The sequence below is a fragment of the Argopecten irradians genome, chromosome 1, assembly GCF_041381155.1.
Source record: "Argopecten irradians isolate NY chromosome 1, Ai_NY, whole genome shotgun sequence".
NCBI lineage: Eukaryota > Metazoa > Mollusca > Bivalvia > Pectinida > Pectinidae > Argopecten > Argopecten irradians.
Genome location: NC_091134.1, coordinates 22353820 through 22360069, shown reverse-complemented (window position 1 = coordinate 22360069; position 6250 = coordinate 22353820).

Here is a 6250-nt window from a genome sequence, read left to right as displayed (position 1 = left end):
TGTGACAACTCGACATAGATAAGTACATGTGTATTACTGAAATCAACAAAAAGTGTTTATGGTGGTTTTTTCTAGTGCATTGTATGCACCATATAGGTGCTGACAGATAGGTAAAAGCATTAATGAAAGAAACAGAATTCAAACTAAGCTTTAACAGTTCTGATGAAATTGCAATTTCAAACGATAATGGAGATGTTTTTATCAAAAATTCCAAAAAAAATCAGGAAAAAAACTATCTATTCCTGAAGAATAAGCGTCTTACAAATTTCACGATTTATATATATATATATATATATTAAATAAATGGAAATCGAGCGGTGACGAAGGGGTCATATTTGAAAGCACTGACTAAGTCCTGACCTACATTACGAAGAGAATTTTTACTGATTGTATTTTTCATTGTAATCATGATATATACCCGAAAATTCCAATTGTGTTTCATTAACCCTTGTGTTTCAGACACTCATTCAACACAATACTGACTAGAGTCTTTCCCCAGTGTCATCGTGTAAGATTTCGCCTTCCTGGCGTCTGGATGCATATCCATGTAGTGATCAAATCAAATAAGGCAAATGAATAACACGTTCAGATGAGATGATTTGGAAGATTGAAAATGCCAGTGTTTTGATAAAAAGAAACATGTCTTTCTTCTGTTTTTAACGTCACAATTCTAAGCTTGGTTTCTGTATACAAGGAGACACAATATGAACATACAGCAGTCTTCATGGGCAAACTGTCTACACACACTGCTGGGAATTTGAGGCATTCCATCAACTTGCGTATATCTGCTATCGCAAAGAGACAATCACGATTATATATAGCTTCTAAATCTCAGGTTAACATTTTCTTGGGTGCTCCATGAGTTGGCAGACGTGCTTGAGGTGGAGAAGAAGATGTCAACAAGACAAGACAAACCATTTTTATCAAAGTTGTGAAAAGAAGACGTGAGGTGGCCAAGACACCAACAGCACACCAAATACATTCTTAATGATGCAGATACATGGAAACTGAGGCAGTACACACCGCGTTACATCCTTGTCTGTCGATTGCAGGCAGATCGAGTGCCAAGTTACATATCTCATAGAACAGTGCATCTAACGAGGTTGACGTACTTGTCTTGACTGTTCCAGGTGCAGCTAGGCTGCTGCCTGCCGGGGAATGTATAATTGGTGTATGCAAGTAATTTCAGAATATTGAAACATTATATGATGTGTTGATTGCTGGCAGTAGTTTTAGTGTCACCAAGTTGTAATGAAATCTATGCATTCGGTTTATATCAATTTGTGCCCAGTTTTACATGTTTTTACAAAAATCTTCCAGAGTCAGAGATAAGGTAAATCAAGGCTTACATGATGTTATTAGTACCTGCTGTCCTCATTGCATGATCGTAGGCGACTGGAATAGGAGTCTCCTCTATTTTTCTTCATTCTGAAGTAGACTAGATTTATATGTGGCCTTCTTCAGCGGTCTCCTTGACGCATCCTCGATATTTCAGGGGTTACTAATGCATTATTTAGTTTGTTTTGGTTTATTTTTGTTTTACGTCCTATTAACAGTCAGGGTCATTTCAGGACGTGCCAGGTTCAGGAGGTAGTGGAAAGCCAGAGTACATAGAGAAAAACCACACTACAACACACCACACCACACAACAACACAACACAACAACACAACACATCAACACACAATACAACAATACACAACAACACCACAAAACAACACAACAACACCATACCACAACACATCAACACACAACACAATAGCACACAACAACATCACACAACAACCTCACATAACAACAAAACTCAACATCACACAACACAACAAAACACCACGACAATCACCACGACGAGGATATTTGTATTGAGCAAGGCCATGTCCAGGACATCTTTGCGAAGTCGTACACAGATGTTTCATACAAAATTGAGGGAATGGAGCAATAGATCCTAGTGTGTTTAACCTATGTTACACCGATAATTTCGCTGAGAAAGTTGTTGTTAAGTTGAAGTACTTGTAAGTTGCATGTACATATTTATGCACAATAGTCATTTTTCAGATTATTAAGGGACTTCTATCAAAATATTGTGTGAATTTGAGTCTCGGAAAGATATTTGTGGTAAACGTCGAAATAGTTTTAAGTACATACTCAAAGAGATACGTGCATGCGCATCTGTCACGAAAACTTTTATTAAAATTTTACCGCTTGAGTAGTATTGTTGGCCTTGTTATGTTTATAGATATTAAACATCTCCTGAAGAGCAGCGATAGCTGCGAAAACGCTAGAGATTGCAGACTTGTTTTGACTTTTTTAATGCCTACAAGTTGTGTTCCTGTACGCATCCCTCATTTATAAGGCGATTTCAGTTGTTTGTCAAATATAATTTGTGACGTAAAATAAATCGTAGTCAAAATATAATCATAAAGCAAATATTAGAAATCAGATTAATAATATCACATAATTATAGTTTTGTAACACTATCCACTGGTACTCAGAAGTGAACATCACATAGTACAAACTTTGCACGCAGTTTATAAAAACATTCCTTTTTATTTACTGTGTTACCTCAGTGTTATATAGCTATTCCCCAGTTTGAGAACACTTAGCAGTAACTACACGGACGGACGGACAACATGACTGTAGAAAAATGAAAGTTTCGAAGTGTCGTATTCTTCGTTATAAACACACAAGCAACTAAAATATTTAAATGACGTATTTGTTACGATGATAACAATACAAAATTTCAATTCAAATCACGGTGATTACATAATTTAAATACCAGCACAAAAGGGCCCTTTAAGTAGATTAGGAATGGCGTTAACAGAATTCGAGAATTATGTTTGTGCAACAGCTATATATGCGTATGTACTAAGGTCATTTTTCAACAGACCATCCGTTGAGAGTTTGCCAAGGTCATTTTCAACGGTCATTTTTCAACAGATCTGCCGTTGAGAATTGACCTTAGACGCTGTCAATTTTCAACGGCATGTTCAATTTTCAACGGCATTCGGGGACCGTTTCCAACGTTGAAAAATGACCCAAGGTCAATTTTCAACGGAGGTCCATTTTCAACGTTACACCGGCTCAGTTTTGGCATTAAGTTGAGCGTTCGCCATTTAAAGACGACTGCGTTCTGTTGCTCGTTGTCATTTTTGCTGTCTGCCCCGCTATTACAATGTGACACAACGCGAATATACCGCAGTCTCCTAAAACACGCACTCAAACCTTCACCTTTTACACCGGGGTTAATCGTACAAACCGGGCTACGCTATTTACGCTCGTGGAATTGTTTCTTTTACATAGAAAAATGTTGTCTAGAATGAAATACGTACGTGATAAATATTTGCTCGGTATTCAACTCATGGCCAAGAATCCAAATATACAAATTACCCACTGAACAGTAGATTTATTCACCAATTCGTAGAAGCAAAATTGAAGTTTTATTGTATTATACTTTGTCCTGTATTTCATGCACAGTATAGACAGGTATGTCATATCGCGGTTGAAAAGTATATGATTTTCGTTATATTTTCAAAGAAACATATATCTAAACGAGAGACAGAGATAAAACTGGATTCAGTTCATAAAATTATTACAGATTCCAGTGATTAGGTGACTTTTTCTTGTTGAATGTTACTGTTATAACTACGTTTTCCAAATTACGCATGCGAAAACGCTGCAGACTGGTATACAGTAGTTGTACGCACATATTACTTCTTATAACATAGTTGCTTCAGTCGAAAGTCATATCCGTGACAACAGTAGGAAACTGTCGTCAAATTGAATACGACGTTGATACGAAACCGATTCGTCTATCCGTCAACTATGTTAACTAATTCATGCTTAGAATGGTTCACGGAGTATTAACCAGAATCGTTCCCCAAAACTTTAATTTCGCTGTTCACAGTTTAAGCGTTGAACTGTTTTCAGTTGGTTTTATAATCAGAAAAAATTGGAAATGATTTAGGAACGAGTATCCACCGTATGTTGTTACAGAGATAAAACCTGGATTCAGTTCATAAAATTATTACAGATTCCAATGATTAGGTGACATTTTCTTGTTGAATGTTACTGTTATAACTACGTTTTCCAAATTACGCATGCGAAAACGCTGCAGACTGGTATACAGTACGTTGTACGCACATGGTATCTTATAACATAGTTGCTTCAGTCGAAAGTCATATCCGTGACAACAGTACGAAACTGTCGTCAAATTGAATACGACGTTGATACGAAACCGATTCGTCTATCCGTCAACTATGTTAACTAATTCATGCTTAGAATGGTTCACGGAGTATTAACCAGAATGTTCCCCAAAACTTTAATTTCGCTGTTCACAGTTTAAGCGTTGAACTGTTTTCAGTTGGTTATATAATCAGATAATTTTAGGTGCAGCACGTTCTATTCTACAGAAAAAATTGGAAATGATTTAGGAACTATGATGTATCCACCGTATGTTGTTAAGTGCATACCGGTTAGCGTTTTCGCGTGCGTAATTTGGAAAAGATAGTTATAACAAAACATTCAACAAGAAAAAAGTCACCTTTATAATTTAAATCTGTGATACTTTTATGAACTGAACCCAGCTCTGTGTTTCGTTTAGATATATATCTGTTTGAATATCTAACAAAAACCACACTTTTCAACAATGATATGGCATACCCGTCTATATATATTGTGCGCGAAATACAGGACAAAGTCTAATACAATAAAACATCAATTTTGCTTCTACGAATTGGTGAATAACTCTAATGTTCCGTGGGTAACTTGTGAATTTGGATTCTTGACCGTGTGTTGAACACCGAGCAAATATTTATCACGTACGTACTTCAAGACGACATTTTTGCTACGCCGCTTGTTGCTACGATGCTTGAGGCGTAGCAGTTAATCACGCCATCTTGCAGGATAGCCATGTAGCAAGAACGCTTGAATCAGATGGATGTTCGGTGTGTTACAAGCACTGCCTGTTGAAGTAATATTAAAACGAATTACGGAAACAGACTTTAATCTGTCCGGATTCGGACGCCATCTTCCTGATAAAGCATGGTCACGTGTGCGCTTGCATCCTTTAATTAGATTTCGGTGTAGAACAAGCATTCGTGGTAAAAGTATTCTGAATAAGAATTTTCTTTAAATTAATCGGGCATTTTAATTAAACCTGGTTCCATTTACAGATGGAACAAATATATCTGTAGTAGTATACCATGTTCGAGACATTACTTTTATATTTCTTATTTAATATTTAGATCACCATCGTGTAACATTAAGATGCTCCACTGCTGACAAATGGTATTTTTTCATTATCAAAAACGGCAGCAATATTTTTCTTCGGTTACAAAAGTTACTTACTTAACACCATTACCACCACTGAAAAGTTTGAGCTTCTGATTTTACTTCAAGTTAAAAATATAAAAAAATATTAATTGCGGGATGACAGTCCATACTAAAAGTGGAATGAAAACGGACCATAGAAAAACATAGAAACATATTAGATTAAGTTCTATATTTTTTTTGCCTTTTCTCTGAGCTTAGCAATCTCTGCAAAACCCCTTTTAATTTGTTGGAAGCATGCAAAAGGATTATTAAAACTGTTCGTCTGTACAGAAACATATATACACAGAGATTGGAAACTCCTTCTTTGTCTATGTTGACAGGCAGCGGGACCTCTGGTTTATAGGCATTTTCCCTTGGCTAACTACTTTTAAGTGTATTCTTTTAAACATGATATTTTTGCATCAACTCAAAGTTTAAACATTATATCATGGTTTGATGTGACCAGTTTTCCCGATTGATGTTATTTAATATGATTTTTGAAAGCATGAAAATCAGCAATTTTACATGGTTTTTCGAAAATCAGCAATTCAAAACCGGAAGTACATATTGTTTTATTAAAATATAAGTTAAAATATATTTTTTTCTATCCAAAATCGTACTCAAACCATCTGAAAATTACTGAACTTTTATAACATATCAAATTTATTTTGTTGTATTTAACTGTTTAAGAGTTTATCTAAAAACCCCTAAGCACATACAGAGGTACATCTGCCGATCGCAAAAATGGCGGAGTTGCCAATCTCTAAGACCTGGCTACCTTGCACTAACACAAGCTCACAAATTATAAAATGGCTTTCAACAGAACAATTAAAATTGCTAAACAATATCATCATATCATTGTTTAATTTAAATATTCTGTCCAATCAAAGGGTTAAGCTTCCGCGTAGCCCACCTAGCTTTTTGGGAAGCTAATACTTGTTC